Source organism: Panulirus ornatus, chromosome 12 (genome assembly GCF_036320965.1).
Source record: "Panulirus ornatus isolate Po-2019 chromosome 12, ASM3632096v1, whole genome shotgun sequence".
In the NCBI taxonomy this organism is placed as follows: Eukaryota; Metazoa; Arthropoda; class Malacostraca; order Decapoda; family Palinuridae; genus Panulirus; species Panulirus ornatus.
In genome coordinates this window covers 55,875,308-55,895,307 of record NC_092235.1, presented here as the reverse complement: position 1 = coordinate 55,895,307, position 20,000 = coordinate 55,875,308, and positions in this window count along the sequence as shown.

The window sequence follows — 20,000 nt, the reverse complement described above, 5'->3', positions numbered from 1 at the left end:
CACAAATATACACCCTGATCGCCACAAACTGTTATACCAACCCATCTCTAGCCATGCCCTCTCTCCATACCCCCTTCTCCCTGCGTTTCCTATTCTTACCCACCTTCTCCCCTACCTCAAGCCGCTGTACCTTCACCCCTGCTCAACGAGAAGAAGAAGAACACGAAAGAACACTCTGTTGAGAACTCGACACTGCTACCCTGAAATAACCCAATTAGCTCCGTGGCCAATACCCGTGTCGGGGAGCAGTCGCGTAATAAGGCAATAAGAAAATAAGCGTAAGACCAAAGACTGACTTATTAAGGGGGGGGGGGGGGGGGGGAGGTACGTTTTTTTTTTTTTTTTTTTTTTTTTTGCACAGTCCTGGTCGACCACGCTCCTAATTCTACCAGACACCAGCACGGTGCGGCAGACATTAATTGGCCTTCCCATATGTTTACTAGTTTGTAAAGTTTACATTTCTTCTTGTCGTGTTCTTTCATCACTCTGATGATCAGCTGGTGAGGTGCTAGTGAGTCTGCCACGGGCCGTTCGAGAAATCACTGAGGTGGAGTCTGGCGAAGTTCTAAGCGACCTGTTAGTTACTTCTATTTTGGGGATCTTATATTGAAGCTTAATATGTAGGCTGATCCTGAAATAAATTTCTCTGATCAATATATATATATATATATATATATATATATATATATATATATATATATATATATATATATATATATATGGACCTCCGTGGTGTAGCGGTTAGCGTTGCTGACCTTGATTCATTTACGGGCAGCCCTAGGTCCACAGTCAATACAGCTGTTCATCCACTACTATGGTTTGATCGACAAATTGGGTACCTGGCTTAGTCTAACGTATACATACTGCGCAAATGAGTCGGCCTTGATTGGTGTATTGTTTCCCGTGAGTACGCACACTGTATCACATTATGTTTAGACTCACAATGAATATTTTCCTTCTTAAGCCTCTGAGGAATGATGTGAAAAACGCAAATTTACGTGTTCACTGAGGCAAACAAGATTTACTGATGTTACCTCAAACTTTAACAGCCTTTCCCACCCACACATACAGTGACTGCTCTCTCTCTCTCTCTCTCTCTCTCTCTCTCTCTCTCTCTCTCTCTCTCTCTCTCTCTCTTCACTCATACCACTAATTTCATGCATCAGGCACCTGGTATGCGCCAGCTATACAGAACCACACCCCCCCATCCCTTTCCCATACCACATCGCCAATCGGGACATGCTTCCACCCCTGTGAGAAAAGTCTGTCCCCCCTCACCTTAAATAACCACCAAGACACAGAGCTGCTGCTGCTGCTGCTGCTGCAATGTTAACGATACAAATACCACGGTAACATTTACTGTACCTTCCCCGGCCATCTTTACTGCAGTATCAAGTTAATTATAGCTTCCCCCGCTCTCTCTCTCTCTCTCTCTCTCTCTCTCTCTCTCTCTCTCTCTCTCTCTCTCTCTCTCAATTTCGCTGACGCTTACAATGTGTTACGCGGACTCTCAGCGTCAAAGACATTTTAATGTCTATTCTCACACAAAGGGAGAGGAACTGACTGCACGAGAGAGAGGGAGTTATAGTTTGTGAGGAGGAGGAGGGAGTATACCTCCTACTAAATATGAGTATTTTTATGAGTTCTGACGGATGAAAATAAATATAGATGCGCTGGCATAAGATCACGATGCTGCATTGGGGAGATAATCAAAAGCGGAGGGTGATCAAACGCCACAATAATTTACGGTTACAACACTCGTAAAATCGGATTGTGAAAACGCCCTATAAACGGGGTGACGGAACTGCTGAATCCCTTGCGCATACTTATGCAGATTCTGAACGCGACAGTAGGATCGTTGAGTACGACGGTACAACCCTTGAACACGAAGATACGACCCTTGAACACGAAGGTAAAACCCTTGGACATATGACTGTACGACCCTTGAGAACGACGGTATAAACCCCTGAACACGATATTGCGACCACTGAACACAACCCTTGAGTATGACGGTTCGGCCTCTGAACATGACGTTACGACACGACGTAACGAGCCTACAAGGTCATATCAAAGATGACGCTTCCATACCCAAGGATCGCACCGTCATTTTCAAGGAGGGGAACTTCGTGTTCAAAGAAACCGAACGTCGTGTTCAAGGATCCAAACGTCGTTCTAAAGGTTAAAAACCTTGCGTTCAAAGCATCCGAACGTCGTGTTTAAGGATCCAAAGGTCGCGTTCAAAAGTCGCACCGTCGTGGTCGAAGGGGGACAAGCAACGCAACAGCGACTGCGCACCAGTGGCCATCCTCAAAACCGTACCTGCATCCCCTTACGGTCAATCTTCCTCACCTCAACTTCGTCGTCTATTGAGTCCTCCTTCGTAACCCTCAACCAGACAGTCGTCGTCTATTGAGTCCTCCTTCGTAACCCTCAACCAGACAGTCGTCGTCTATTGAGTCCTCCTTCGTAACCCTCAACCAGACAGTCGTCGTCTATTGAGTCCTCCTTCGTAACCCTCTACCAGACAGTCGTCGTCTATTGAGTCCTCCCTCGTAACCCTCAACCAGACAGTCGTCGTCTATTGAGTCCTCCTTCGTAACCCTCAACCAGACAGTCGTCGTCTATTGAGTCCTCCTTCGTAACCCTCAACCAGACAGTCGTCGTCTATTGAGTCCTCCTTCGTAACCCTCAACCAGACAGTCGTCGTCTATTGAGTCCTCCTTCGTAACCCTCAACCAGACAGTCGTCGTCTATAGAGTCCTCCTTCGTAACCCTCAACCAGACAGTCGTCGTCTATTGAGTCCTCCTTCGTAACCCTCAACCAGACAGTCGTCGTCTATTGAGTCCTCCCTCGTAACCCTCAACCAGACAGTCGTCGTCTACTGAGTCCTCCCTCGTAACCCTGAGCCAGACAGAGAGAGACATTATCGCATGAAACGCTAATACACAAGTTATTCTTTCTTGCTGTTGTTAGTAATTTTCTTTTATCTCGTGGGAATTCTCAAACGCTTGGTTAAAATCAGTGTTTCTCACACGATGGGTAGGTATCTGCAGTTTTCCAAAAATAGCTTCCGTCTATGGTAACGGATTAAGAAAGAAAAAAAAATCTTACGTACTTGTTAGCTTTCTTTGAAAAAAAAAAAATCATATGTTATTATCAAGAGCTTGTTTCAAAAAGTATGTCTTCGGTAATTCATTTAAAAACAGCCTTTTTTTTTCTTTGTTAGCTTCAAAAAAGCTTATGATTGTCTGGCATGAGAAAAATATATAGGAATAATCATATACTTCCTTGGATACTCGTTTTTGTTTCTTCAAAATAACTTAAGTCTTCGAAAAGATTAAAATATAACACATTCACATTTGTACCCTTTTTTTTTTCTTGAAAAACAAACAAAAAACATACGTCCTCAGTGAGTGATTTTCTCGAAACATGCACATATCTCCTCATGCATACCTCCTCATGCATACCTCCTCATGCATACCTCCTCATGCACACCTCCTCATGCACACCTCCTCATGCACACCTCCTCATGCATACCTCCTCATGCACACCTCCTCATGCACACCTCCTCATGCACACCTCCTCATGCATGCCTCCTACTAGAATAATACCCTCTCATGCAGATGCGTGCATGATCCCGCCGCCAGCAGTAAACACACTGCGAGAACAAAGGGTTCACATTCAGGACGTGCATGGCTTATTTCCTCCGCCCGCAGCACACTCCGCTGAACTCCTTACCATGCCCTCTCCGCCTTTACACATCTACATAAACCGAGATTATGTTAAACCGTTGCAACTCGAGGCCAAATGTTTGAGATATGGAACTGTTTCTCATCGCATTATCTAACTGTTAACTGTTAACGTTGTCAGTGTCACCTGAAATACAAGAACAATAATGGATCAAAGTCCTGAGTGTTTCTAGGGAGTCCTGAGTGTTTCTAAGGAGTCCTGGGTGTTTCTAAGGAGTCCTGGGTGTTTCTAAGGAGTCCTGAGTGTTTCTAAGGAGTCCTGGGTGTTTCTAAGGAGTCCTGAGTGTTTCTAAGGAGTCCTGAGTGTTTCTAAAGAGTCCTGAGTGTTTCTAAGGAGTCCTGAGTGTTTCTAAGGAGTCCTGAGTGTTTCTAAGGAGTCCTGGGTGTTTCTAAGGAGTCCTGAGTGTTTCTAAGGTACATCTATCTGCTATACGAGGAAAACTAAGGATTCTCTTAATAACTAGGACGCTATTCTTGACGTAGCCTACAAGACTTTCTCATTCCACTCCTTCTCCCAAACTCGAACACCCAGCTTGTACAACCTCGCATCGAATCTGACGCCAAGACCGCCTCTCAACACCTTTACGTAAAGCAGATATAAAAAAGAAGTTCACCTTAACGTGGCTTTTTTTCTTTTTTTGCAAGGGAAACCTAAATACTTCACGCCCCCATACAGCACATAAGACTCCAATAATTACAAGTTATCCTAACCCCGCTAGTACTTATCGTGCCCAAGAACCTGTCTTAATTAGTTTGCCTCAAATCGTTAAATCATCTGTGGTACTGAAAGAAAAATCTACCTCATCCCAGAAGCCTTCTGTTATATATATATATATATATATATATATATATATATATAGTCTGCCTTGGTTAAAAGGTAAACTAGCTTAGTTCACCTTAAGTCCACGGACATGGTAAAATAAACAAGGCTCTCTTGACATCACTTAAATTTCAACTCCCGTTGCTAAAGACGGTGGACGGTCCACTAACCCTCTCACCTATCACAATTTTCTATATACATATACATACATATATATATATATATATATATATATATATATATATATATATATATATATATATATATATATATATATATATCTGTGTGTGTGTGTGTGTGAGTGTGTGTGTGTGTGTGTGTGTGTGTGTGTGTGTGTGTGTTAAAGAGTGCAGTTAACGAGTTAGTAACATCCGTTTGATTACAGTTCATTCTAGCAGCATGATAACAATGATTTCATTATGCGAGCACGGACACCATCTCGGCTCACAATGGGCGAGGAAGGTAACACTTCAAAGGGAAGAAAATAAGCTCTGACAGCCTGATTAAGTAAACCAAGAGCCATTTCCCACAAAATATAAATCAGTTATGGAATATTATATCAGCACCTTCTCTGATCCGGGTAATGGACACCACGAAAAACGGGTGAACACCTTTAATAGATGGGTGAGGTGAGAGAATATCTTTATATCTATCTCGTGATCCAATGTGTCTAGGCCAACATATTGTAGCTTGGTTTAGATCCCTTATCTGTACACAGAAATACTTTTGAATTTGGGGGGAACTAATTGACCAGTCACCCAATCTGACCTTAGTCAGGTCACGTTATGTCAGATATTGTTGGTTAAATCTGACCTTAGTCAGGTCACGTTATGTCAGATATTGTTGGTTAAATCTGATATTTTCTCTTATTTTTTTTTTTCTTCAGACAATCAGTTCTATACACGTCGTACAGATCCCTTATCTGTACAAAGAAATATTTTTGAATTTTGGGGGGAACTAATTGACCAGTCACCCAATCTGACCTTAGTCAGGTCACGTTATGTAAGATATTGTTGGTTAAATCTGATATTTTCTCTTATTTTTTTTTTTTGTCTTCAGACAATCAGTTCTATACACGTCGTTTTCTGAGTGGTATCGGGTTTCCATCACTGGTAACTTACCAACAGTTTACCAAGCGAGTTTACCTTATCCATCCCAAACGCGAGACACCTGTTATCCTTCGCCTCCGTCAGGTGACCAAACCTACTTCAAAATCTCTCTCGATTTTCGATCATCATTAATGTCTCAGCCGAGCGATCGACTGCCTCACTCAACAGTGAGACTTCTCACCATGTCTTGGGCTCAGTCATTCATAGTTTCTAACGTCAACAATAGCATTTTGAGCCATTCATCACCCCGTTGTGATAACCAGACATGAGACGTAGCGGAGGTTGTAAAACGCTGGACATGAGAGTGATCTTCGTAACACGTAGTCTGCCACACCCCCTCCAGCGCTCAGAGCTTCTCCGTTATGACCCAACTTTCATCGTGAGCACCGTGCTTGAGAGGCGCTACCAATCCCCCCCGCGCGCTCTTTTATTCTGTCTTCTTCCCCGTTCGCATCCCTCTAAAATATCTTCACCAGAGCAAACCTCACCTTCACACTTTACGCTGTGTCACACACACACACACACACACAGACACGCTCACACACACACAGACACACTCACACACACTCCTGGCATCAAGGTCTGGCCAGGTTCAGCAGCGTGAATGTATCGTAACAGAGAGCAAAAGGAGGAGGACGAGGCAAGCGTATTTTAGAAGTTTATTCTGACGCCTCATATTTACGTGGCGAGTCAGTAGTAAATGCTCCCCCCACGAAGACTCGTAATTTAATGGCGGCTGCGCTAACATACGGTCTTCACTAGCGGGATAATCAAGCAGGAACCGCTACACCCCGTGACGCCTACGGAGGAGGGAGAGAGAGCGAGCCGGCCGTAACGAAAATTAGCGTGAGTCTTAAAAGTCGCTAATGGTGAGCCGCACCGCTCATGGGTGCGACAGCTCAACCTGACGTCGTCACTCCCGGGTGTGTTCTGCTTCAGGAGTTCTAGCGGCGACACGGGCAGGCGTCGCCATCTTTTAGATGTGCTTTTTATTCTTAGCTTTCAGTGTCAGGGAGAAAATCATGGCCACGCGGAAGCGAAAATGCACAACGGTACGACCCACCACCAAAAGGAACTTGTTTGAGATTACTTAGTCTGAAAAGACGCTTTAAAGTGAGGTAACAACACAATACACAGATACCACAGGCACACTGCTGCCATACTTGGTGACCCGTAAAAAGACAATGAATTGACAGGATATTGTAGGTTGATGTAGGGGAATCTATATATATATATATATATGTATATATATATATATATATATATATATATATATATATATATATATATATATATATATATATATATATATATATTCAATACTATCATACTTTGTCGCTGTCTCCCGCGTTAGCGAGGTAGCGCAAGGAAACAGACGAAAGAATGGCCCAACCAACCCACACACATATATACCATATATATATATATATATATATATATATATATATATATATATATATATATATATATATATATAGAGAGAGAGAGAGAGAGAGAGAGAGAGAGAGAGAGAGAGAGAGAGAGAAGGAACGTTTGTGCCGGTCGGGCTCCGCGTGCTACCGGATCCACGGGCGCCCTTTGCCAGACACAGGAAGAGAGACGACGCCAGACATCCTATACTTGAAGGGGTTTTTCCCCGACTCCCATCATGAGACATGAATTAAAAACGAGGCCGTAAACCGCCCGGGGGTGAGGCCATGCGGGGAGGATCATGACCGTGGGGAGGAGGAGGAGGAGGAGGAGGAGGAGGAGGAGGAGAGAGACATGCAAATCACCGACGTCTGATGACGAGGGACAAGAGACGAAGCGAGAGGCGGAGAATCATCACCATACTGATGTACGAGGAAGAAAAAAAGATATTAGGGTATTAAAGAATTCATGTTAGAATCATTTTAAGTCATCTAAAGAGAGATGAGTCTGGAGAAGAAGAAGAAGAATCAGGAACAGAGACTAAGATGGAACGAATCATGTTGTGGAAGAAGGACGATAATTGATAAAAATAAAAAAACAGGAACACAGAACTACAACTAAGATGGATATGAAATATGCGCGATGATGATTTCTCCCTCCCCCTCTCCCCCAAGATGGAAAATGAGGGCATGTTGGATAACGTGAGATCATGAGGACTGACTATCCTTACCAGCAAGTGGTGAGGGGGGGCTGTGAAGTACGGGCATAACATCACTCCATAATTGAGGCCAGAAACACCAACCGTAAGCGAGAAAACCAAACCAGTGGCTTGAACAGTGGCAATGGAGGGAGGGGTTGTGGGGGGATTGTTATGACGGTACGCTCGCACATGAAATCACAACCTCTGCGTCGCGGGCGGTTATTAGAGGGAGGAGGGGGGGGGGGAAACCCTCGATTAAATCACATTTTATAAGTGAAGGAGAGGAATGATGGACTCGTATGTAATTACGCGATTCATGAGCTGAATGGAGTAATCAGAGAGACATAATTCGGGCCAGCGCGAAAGGGGTTTCCATGGTTGATTAAGAAGGGCTTCCCTCTAAATCGAATCAAGCTGCTTTATCTGTCCTTTAATGCATCGGGCGGCGTTCACACGGTATGAAGGAGGAACACCTGACTGAGGGTGAGTGGTGACTGGTGAGGAGATGGTTCACTGTTTAATCCCCTGAGCATGACGGAGCGACTCTTGGTTTACTGATGGACGGAAGATCACACCCGAAGGTCGTGCAGTCGTGAAAGAGGGTCAAGGGTCGCCCTGTCGTGTTCAAGTGGGTTAGGGGCAAGATAAGACTCGTCTGGGTGAATCAGATTGATATGGACGAATGTGTCAAGGCCGAGAGTGATTCACACGTACCTAAGGACAGCTTTATCCCTCACTTCCACCCAGCCTTACTGAGGTCGATATTCAAACTTGGTATCTCCACACTGTGCTGAGACCTGACGAGTGTAGGGAGCCTAAGTATCCTCCGGAACCTGGAGGTAATTTTTCAAGAGGTGAGTTACGGTTAAGTCAGGTGGGAACTCTCTGTGTTTCAATCCAGCACCAGACTTCGTTTACTGTGTTGGAGGCTCCGTGGTGTAGCGGTTAGCGTTCCCGATCGTGAGTGACGCCTTCATTGGCCGCCCAGGGTCGAGCGCACAGGTTCGAATCATGGTTGCAGCGGTCGGTCCACAGTGCACCCAGCTGTTCATCCATCCCTTGGGGTGTGCTATTTTGACGTCTGTTTCTTTCCATACACAGCTAAGCTTTGCAACACTGTCTTCTCTTGCCTTTTCTCAAAATTACGGCCTTCCTCCTCACTCCCACACCACCATTCTTTTTGAAAAGAGAGGTCTTCCTCTTCCTCCAATACTCAGATCATGTTCAATTTCTCCCAGTATTCTGTCTTTCTCTTTAATCCATTTCATATTTCAGTTGAGGCCTGGCCTACACGAGGGCTTGCACCCTGACTTGAGCCATCGACACAAAATGGTGCAATACTTTGTTGCCTTGGGGAAGGGATTTAGACCATGATCACCTGGTGTGTAACACGGCACCTGGAACTTCAACCTGTCGTTCAATCTTCTTTAGTCTTCAACCCGCAGTTCATAAAATACTCGGATCATCTGACTCGTGGTTTTCCTTTTTTAATTCAGACTATGATTCCAAAGCTGAACTGTAGGAAAAGGATCGATCATGTGTTTCACTCTTCGATGATACTGTTCCTTGAAGACGAGCCTAGAGACCCTACTAGTGTGGTGCTCATGAACAAGATATTCACTGGACCTTTAGCCAGACACAGGCCCTTTGTTTATCACAGACCCTCGTCCCGTCTCATCTTGACACCAGACACCATGTGTATCCCAACTGCGACCTATGGTGACACCAAATGCGATATGATACGAAATAATGCCTTATTTTTAACCACTGGATCACCTCATAAACTTATAATGACCAACCATCTCTTCTTTACTCTCTTTAACAAGGAGGAAACATTCTAATGACCGCACAGGCCTTGTCTCAGTTCTTATTACATGAATACGTCAGATTTTAGGTTCCCAAGGGAGGGTATTAGCCAAGCATAATACTTGTCGTATCATATATATATATATATATATATATATATATATATATATATATATATATATATATATATATAAATGCATGCAATACCACAAGGAAATGGAAAATACAAATGTCAAGCGCTTTCATCTAATTACATGGTCGACACTGAGTACAGATAGAGAGAAGCAGAAATATAATATACCAGCCGCCACTGGGCGGGGTCGGCTGCACTGAATCCTAGACAAATAAACTTCACCATTGCCCACAAGTACCACTTCAGAGTTGATCAAACAATGTGTTACAGATTGTAAGTTTCAGTTCAGTGATACTTTCTCCACACAGCATTTTTGTATGAGTATAAAAAATCCTCCATCAGCCCTCTTAAGTAACGCATATATATATATATATATATATATATATATATATATATATATATATATATATATATATATATATATATACTCACACATTTCTCAATATCTATTCGCCACTTCCTGCTTTAGAGAGGTAGCGTCAGGTAAAGATGGCTAGGCCTTTGAGAGAAAAATCCTCACTTGCCCCCCACCGCCCCTCCCCCTCTGTTCCTTTTTTTTCGAACAGTAAAATCTGGAGAGGAGGATTTCCAGTCCCCTGTTCCCACCCCTTTTAGTCGCCTTCTACGACACGCAGGGAATACGTGGGAAGTATTCTTTCTTCCGTATCCCAAGGATAATATATATATATATATATATATATATATATATATATATATATATATATATATATATATATATATATATATATATATATATATATATTCATTTATTATACTTAATCGCCGTCTCCCGCATTAGCGAGGTAGCGCAAGGAAACAGACGAGGAATGGCTCACCCCACCCTCATACACATGCATATACATAAACGCCCACACAAATACATATACAGTTCAACGTATACATACATATACATACACAGACATACACATATATACACATGTGCATAATCATACTTGCTGCCTTCATCCACTCCCGTCGCCACCCCGCCATACATGAAATGGGATCCTCCACCCCCCTCCAGCGTTAGCGAGGTGGCACCAGGAACACACGATCTCATTCTTTCACATCCACTCTCTAGCTGACACCAGATCCCCCTTCTCTAAATCCAGGACCCACAGACCTTTCCATGATTCACCTGTTCGATTCTCATCCACTGGTTGAGCCCACCGAGAGCACGCCATCCCCTGTCAATCACACTACTCTAATATATATATATATATATATATATATATATATATATATATATATATATATATATATATATATATATATATATATATATATTTTTTTTTTTTTTTTTTTTTTCTTTTTTTTTCAAACTATTCGCCATTTCCCGCGTTAGCGAGGTAGCGTTAAGAACAGAGCACTGGGCCTTTTTTGGAATATCCTCACCTGGCCCCCTCTGTTCCTTCTTTTGGAAAATAAAAAAAAAAAAACGAGAGGGGAGGATTTCCAGCCCCCCGCTCCCTCCCCTTTTAGTCGCCTTCTACGACACGCAGGGAATACGTGGGAAGTATTCTTAATCCCCTATCCCCAGGGATAATATATATATACACATGTGCATAATCATACTTGCTGCCTTCATCCACTCCCGTCGCCACCCCGCCATACATGAAATGGGATCCTCCACCCCCCTCTATATATATTTCTTTCGTCTGTTTCCTTGCGCTACCTCGCAAACGCGGGAGACAGCGACAAAGTATAAAAAAAAAAAAAAAAAAAAAAATATATATATATATATATTAGTGAAAGAGAAGAGAGAGGCATTTGGACGATTTTTGCAGGGAAAAAATGAAATTGAGTGGGAGATGTATAAAAGAAAGAGACAGGAGGTCAAGAGAAAGGTGCAAGAGGTGAAAAAAAGGGCAAATGAGAGTTGGGGTGAGAGAGTATCATTAAATTTTAGGGAGAATAAAAAGATGTTCTGGAAGGAGGTAAATAAAGTGCGTAAGACAAGGGAGCAAATGGGAACATCAGTGAAGGGCGCAAATGGGGAGGTGATAACAAGTAGTGGTGATGTGAGAAGGAGATGGAGTGAGTATTTTGAAGGTTTGTTGAATGTGTTTGATGATAGAGTGGCAGATATAGGGTGTTTTGGTCGAGGTGGTGTGCAAAGTGAGAGGGTTAGGGAAAATGATTTGGTAAACAGAGAAGAGGTAGTAAAAGCTTTGCGGAAGATGAAAGCCGGCAAGGCAGCAGGTTTGGATGGTATTGCAGTGGAATTTATTAAAAAAGGGGGTGACTGTATTGTTGATTGGTTGGTAAGGTTATTTAATGTATGTATGACTCATGGTGAGGTGCCTGAGGATTGGCGGAATGCGTGCATAGTGCCATTGTACAAAGGCAAAGGGGATAAGAGTGAGTGCTCAAATTACAGAGGTATAAGTTTGTTGAGTATTCCTGGTAAATTATATGGGAGGGTATTGATTGAGAGGGTGAAGGCATGTACAGAGCATCAGATTGGGGAAGAGCAGTGTGGTTTCAGAAGTGGTAGAGGATGTGTGGATCAGGTGTTTGCTTTGAAGAGTGTATGTGAGAAATACTTAGAAAAGCAAATGGATTTGTATGTAGCATTTATGGATCTGGAGAAGGCATATGATAAGAGTTGATAGAGATGCTCTGTGGAAGGTATTAAGAATATATGGTGTGGGAGGCAAGTTGTTAGAAGCAGTGAAAAGTTTTTATCGAGGATGTAAGGCATGTGTACGTGTAGGAAGAGAGGAAAGTGATTGGTTCTCAGTGAATGTAGGTTTGCGGCAGGGGTGTGTGATGTCCCCATGGTTGTTTAATTTGTTTATGGATGGGGTTGTTAGGGAGGTGAATGCAAGAGTTTTGGAAAGAGGGGCAAGTATGAAGTCTGTTGGGGATGAGAGAGCTTGGGAAGTGAGTCAGTTGTTGTTCGCTGATGATACAGCGCTGGTGGCTGATTCATGTGAGAAACTGCAGAAGCTGGTGACTGAGTTTGGTAAAGTGTGTGAAAGAAGAAAGTTAAGAGTAAATGTGAATAAGAGCAAGGTTATTAGGTACAGTAGGGTTGAGGGTCAAGTCAATTGGGAGGTGAGTTTGAATGGAGAAAAACTGGAGGAAGTGAAGTGTTTTAGATATCTGGGAGTGGATCTGGCAGCGGATGGAACCATGGAAGCGGAAGTGGATCATAGGGTGGGGGAGGGGGCGAAAATTCTGGGAGCCTTGAAAAATGTGTGGAAGTCGAGAACATTATCTCGGAAAGCAAAAATGGGTATGTTTGAAGGAATAGTGGTTCCAACAATGTTGTATGGTTGCGAGGCGTGGGCTATGGATAGAGTTGTGCGCAGGAGGATGGATGTGCTGGAAATGAGATGTTTGAGGACAATGTGTGGTGTGAGGTGGTTTGATCGAGTAAGTAACGTAAGGGTAAGAGAGATGTGTGGAAATAAAAAGAGCGTGGTTGAGAGAGCAGAAGAGGGTGTTTTGAAATGGTTCGGGCACATGGAGAGAATGAGTGAGGAAAGATTGACCAAGAGAATATATGTGTCGGAGGTGGAGGGAACGAGGAGAAGAGGGAGACCAAATTGGAGGTGGAAAGATGGAGTGAAAAAGATTTTGTGTGATCGGGGCCTGAACATGCAGGAGGGTGAAAGGAGGGCAAGGAATAGAGTGAATTGGAGCGATGTGGTATACCGGGGTTGACGTGCTGTCAGTGGATTGAATCAAGGCATGTGAAGCGTCTGGGGTAAACCATGGAAAGCTGTGTAGGTATGTATATTTGCGTGTGTGGACGTATGTATATACATGTGTATGGGGGTGGGTTGGGCCATTTCTTTCGTCTGTTTCCTTGCGCTACCTCGCAAACGCGGGAGACAGCGACAAAGCAAAAAAAAAAAAAAAAAAAAAAAAAAAAAATATATATATATATATATATATATATATATATATATATATATATATATATATATATATATATATATTCGTATGAGTACACAGTGAAATATATATATATATATATATATATATATATATATATATATATATATATATATATATATATATATATATATATATATATATATATATTCCTAAGAGTCGTAGTCGTAGAAGGCGACTAACAAGGAAGGGAGCGGGGGCTGGAAATCCCCCCCCCCCTCTCGTTTTAAGTTTCCCTAAAGAAGGAACAAAGGAGAGGGCCAAGTGAGGATATTGCCTCAAAGGCTCAGTCCTCTGTCCTTAACGCTACCTCGCTATCGCGGGAAATGGCGAATAGTATGAAAAAAAAAAAAAAAAAAAAAAATATATATATATATATATATATATATATATATATATATATATATATATATATATATATAGGGAATAGATGCATTTAATTCCAAAAGCCCAGACGTGAAATAACAGGCCCTCCTCTTCTGTTGTCTATCTATCCCAATAGCTGCCATACAACACAGGACAGCCACTCCACGACTCGACTGTACGACGCATCTTCTGAAGCTAAGTTTACGCCAGCGGCAGGACAAGTATGAGGTCACACACACACACACACACACACACACACACACACACACACACACATGACCGTACCAATCGTCGACCAATCATCCACCACGACTGCAACGGACCCAATCCAAGAGATATCACATGTCCGAGACTTTCTTATACAAAATGCAGAACACAACCCTAAGCCCCAAATTGACGTGGAAATCCGTTTACAATCCATTAGGCTCGTCCGATCCTGATAACATCCTAAGTGGTACATTTCGGAAATAAAAAAAAATGATCTTTATTTTTTTTCCTGTCGTTTTTTTCTTTTTTTTCCCCCCATCCCAATTTTTTGCCCATCCTGTTCTGAAAGCTGTTTGTACGACATCCGGTGTGTGGGGGCTTAATCAATGATGCACGGGTTTACGGAGTATCGTTCGTGCGCGCGCGCGCGCAAGGGGGGGTGGGGGGGGGGGGGGGGGGTGGAGGGGGGTGTAGCCTACACGTTATACAAATATGGCATCCGCTTGAGTTGGTCCGCGGAGGACACAGATTCTATAACGTGAAAAATAAGTGGGGAATTTTCTTTCTTTTTTGTTTTTTTCGTTCCATAGACACACATACACACACACACACAAAAGAAGTGTAGTGCAGAAGCACATATGAAGTTACAAGCATGTACGTGTGTGTGTGTGTGTGTGTGTGTGAGAGAGAGAGAGAGAGAGAGAGAGAGAGAGAGAGAGAGAGAGAGAGAGAGAGAGAGAGAGAGAGAGAGAGTACATACGCGTGTGCCTGCACAACACGCTCGGACATCAAAATATCGACCGTAAATCAGGTTTGTTCCTCTACCACCTTTTTCAAAGATGGGCATACCATCTGCTCGTCTTCCACTCCACTGCCACATCTAGATATGGTCTAGTCAGTCATCCATTAGGAAAGAAATGCTGGCGGGGGAGAGGGTGGTTCAGGCTCGGAGAACGAGCTTTATATGTCTCCTGGTACATGACCCCGGCTGTGTGGTTTGTGTTGTATCATACTGCCCTCTATGGCTTGTGTTCTATTATAATGTTCTTTGGGGACTGTGTTCCATCTCATGTCGATAAATCTATAGTAAACAATTATTTCTCATCTTGGGAAAAAATGATTAGCATTCAATTATTCAGACATAGATTTCCCCTCGAGTGATCATTAGGGAATTCCTTATATATATATATATATATATATATATATATATATATATATATATATATATATATATATATATATATATGAGTCCACAGGGAAATGAAGTTCCCAAGTACACCTTCGTGTAATGATCACATCATCATGGGAGACACAAGAAGGAAATATAATAGTCAGTTGATATACAACGAATAGACGTAGCTAGGACGCCATTTGGTAAATGATTACATCCGGATGAGGTTGTGGAAAACGATTATGTTATCCTTGTACTACGTTCTTAAATCTTCCCTTCTCATTTTTAGGTTAACGCTTCTTTGACTCCTTGTTATCATATAAGTCCACATTACCTTTGTGTCCTTTACATCTTTGACTGTAACAAATTCCGACTTTCCTTTGTTATTGCTACTCACTGACTAGCCCATTCTCACATCAAAACACTTCTATCCACCCACATGATTTGGGGAAGCCATCCACCTGCATCTTGAGTCCGTTAAATTTTCGCGCAAACTAAAGTTCTTGCGCTGTGTACCACACATCTTTCCATTTACTATCTTTAAGGGACTTCTTTTCTTTTCTTTAATCATTATCTTTAAGTTCGTCGTAGTTTTCTACACTGTCCTCCTCCTTCTTCTTATTCTATATCTACGCATCCTCAGGCAGCACTTCATATATCACACAATTCATCTCCATCAATACCCACACACTTTTTTTTTTCCCCCACTGGCGAAGCACCATAATTTAAGTTTTCAATTTCCCATCGATTTTAAGCGAAAACGAAGTCTGGTGTTGTGGACTCGCTACCGCCGCCTCGTATGCGTTTCATAACATTTTCACATAACGAATTTTCTTGCGCGCTCTTTAAGAATTGGAATCTAATATTTTTGTCCCCACCCCCCCCCCAACACTTTTGTCAAGTGGAAACGAGCTATTCCAATCCATTTCACGGTAATTATGTCTCCCTCTGAGGGAGGGAAACATAGTTTTTTTTTTATGTCTTTGTTTCGTTTCATTCCCCCTCAATAATCAAGACCCTACGTAACCAGACTCATTAAACATGCGTCTGATCCAACCCTCTCGCATATGCAGTACACCCGGGTCTCTGAGCGTACCCGGTAAGAGACAGGACAAAGGCCAGAGGTCTGAAGATGGTTTCTGACCTACTTTTACAGGCCAGGTCAAATGCCACTGGTGTGTGTGTGTGTGTGTGTGTGTGTGTGTGTGTGTGTGTCGAGGGTGTAGTGGGTATTTAGTGTAAGGAAGATAAAGGTGAGGTGAAGATGAGTATATGGGAGTATGAAGAAGGACAGAGAACGGGAGCCATGATAGTCCATGACGAGGTTATCTGGAGTCTGGGCCTAAGCCAGTGACGGCAACAGGAAACTAAAGCAGAAGCCATCTCTCTCCCATCTCTCACTCCGACTCAACCGCCAGCAGGAAAAAAGGGGAAAAAAGACGAGAAATATATCACCACAGAATCTTTTTAGCAGAGTGTGAACAGAGGACATTTCTCTACCAGTTTAACAACAGCTGCTCCGCGGCTGGGGGGACTGCAGAAGAAAGACGAGGTTAAATCATAATTGATAAACTGGATTTTAACTTGACCGAGTCGTGGACGAATTTATGGATGTTTGTTTACAATCTGGTATCATCATGTTGTCTTTGGAATCGTATCATCAACTTACAGAGAAGTGGACAATAGTGTGATTCTTATCACCCAACCTTTCACCTAACCCAAAAAATGCTAACTATGTTTTTATCTGTGGATATAAACAGATCTAAACTATCACCAACCTTCTTCGGGTCTCGGATCGCTTGATTTAGAAAGAATATTCAATGAAATCAATTACTCTGTTGTCCTTACTGACCAGTTCTAAAGGTTCCACTTTATGGCGGGATTGTCAAAATCTCCAATAATTGTTGCTTCTTTGTCATTTACTAAGATCTAATTTCATCATATAAAGCCCTATCGTTTTCTCCACAAAGCTGAAGGGGCTCTCTCTCTCTCTCTATTTATATACACTAACCCAAAAATAACTTTGGAAGGGTTATTCATTTCAATGTACAATGAACTGAACGTGTAGACAACTAACTTTCTAACATGTATGCCATTAGTGCTTCGAGTAAGTATAACAAAACATTATTACCACAGGGTTTGCCAAGACTTTCTTCATAGAAAACGTTTTACCCTAAGATCCCTAACTCTGCTAACAAGTTCTTTCTTCATCCTACAATCCATTCAATTTGCGAAGATCGTTTTCGTTTGTTCCAAGAGGTAACCAGGCCTACGTCATCCGTGTTATTCTTCGCGTGTTTCTGCCCTTATCTGCCACATTCTCTGCGTTACAAGTTATGATGTTATCCATGACTGTTATCTGGAACTGATGCCAAGGAGTGCTATCCAGGACTTTTATCCAGATAAGCCATATCAACTTTTATCAAAAGCTTCTAATTTCTTGGGTATGTGTTTCTTATCATACGCCCACACGTAATAATACCCACTCATGTGATTCCGTTCTCCACACTATACTCTTTGTGTTTCTGATCCCCCGGACACTTTGTATCAATGTATTGGTATAGGGGAGGGAGAGAGTTCTACACTCGTGTGGCTCACCAACTCTTAACCCTTCTATACCAATTTAAGTAGTCCTTTGAGCCTCTTTGCTGACTGTCGGCAATCGTCGTTTCCTTCCTTAGTCCTTGATCCAACCATCCACCATCCTTACACTAAACCAATGCTTCGTTACATTCTATTCAACCGATTTCTTTCGTGGTCTTTGGTTCCTCAAGTATTGCTTCTCGTGAGGACCCCCTCCCCCCCCGGCAATATCGTCCACCTGACTGAGAGAATCATAAACATTTTCCAGGTCATTCCCCCCTCTCTCTTCTCTCCTCCATGATGGTCAGCTTTGTTCCTCAACCTTTCACTGTTTCTCGCTCCTCCTGATTAAAGTAGCCCCTTGGTTTCGTTACAATTTCCTCTATAAACTCACGACTTGATCAGGAGTTCCTAATGGATAATGTAATGCTCCTAAAACGTAAATTCTGCCCATTTCTCTCTCAAAAACCCCCTCACAACTTTCCCTTCTCCTTCGATGCATCTTTAACTCCAACCTTCACCACAATAAACATATCAGTTATCACTGTAGCATCTAACCTGTGTTGTCAGCCCCAATATTACACGGATGGCTCAGCCTGACTCATAAATTGGGAGTCCTGTTCCTTTGCCGTACATTCTTCTCTTCTTGATAGTTGGTCCTCTTATACAAGGGACTGACCCGTCCCTCTATGGCGTAAAGCTCTCACATCAGGGGAGGTTTTGGCTTTACATACTAGACACATGCATGTCCAAAGTCACCAGTCCTCCCAGGCGAACTCTACACCAAAACTCACGTCGCCTATGACGCCAGCGTTGGTTCACATTTCCTCTTGTGTCGATATCACTTCGGTCTCAGCTCCCGAGAGGTGCCTGCCTCCCTGTGTCTCTCCAAGCCATCAGCTCGAGTGCGTAATGCTCAGTGAGCTATACCACCTCACGTGCGTACTGGCGTGGCCGATGGCAACTCACGGGCGAAGCGCAGTGACGTCTGGAATTTTCCTGACACTGTGGAACGTTTTTACCTCCCTACTGTCTCTCTCCGAACAACTACCATCTGTAACCTTTTCCATTTTCTTTAAAACCTTGAAGATTATTTTTCCTCCTCTCTCCATATCTCTCCCTCCCTTCATACCCTTTCATATTACATTAAGGCCTAGCCTCGATGTGGGGTGCAAGTCAGTGACGCGAACCTCCAACATAAAAAAGAATAGAGGGACCAAAAAAAAAAAAAAAAAGGAAGCAAAAAAAGTAAACATACGAAACAAAACACACACACACACACACACACACACACACAAGAGGAAGAGAGTCGAGGTTGGGCAGAGGTGAATCTCTCATACCTAGAGCCAGGGGGCAGGAGGGAGATTCATGTTCGAAGAGGAACACTGCACAGCCAAGGTGGTCCCCCTCCTGGTGGCCTGTGTCACGCTAAACTTTTGAACCCGTGATATTCAAGTCCCCTACAGTGCGGGAGCTAAAGCTGCGGCACCTTCCTTGTGAGTCGTGCTGTGCAAGCCCCCTACAGCGCATAAGTTAAAGCTGTAGCACGCTGTCAGTCATGCAGGTCTCCTACTGCGCATAAGCTGAAAGCTAAAGCTGTACCACCCGTTGAGTCCTATCATACAAGTTCCCTAATGGCCATTACGCTAAAGCTGTACTTAATGCGTCAGTGTGTCAGCTGAATCCATTGTATTACGTGCATACGTGGTTCATTTGTTTTATTTTGACAGTGTTTGGGTACGGTGTGGCGCACTCCATGCAACGCTAAATGTACGCAGAGGTCACCAACTGCATCACTACTGAAATATCATGTACCCTGAGGGTCCGTCTGGCACCTATCAAATGCTTTGGCAGCCAAAAGTTTATACGTCAGAGTTCCAAGAGACAATCAGACTGGGGTAAGATACAGTTCACAAAGCTGAACATCCTTCAAAGGTTCCACAAAATTCTGTAATAATAATAATAATAATAATAATAATAATAATAATAATGATAATAATAATAATAATAATACTTTTCACAAAATTCTGTAATAATAATAA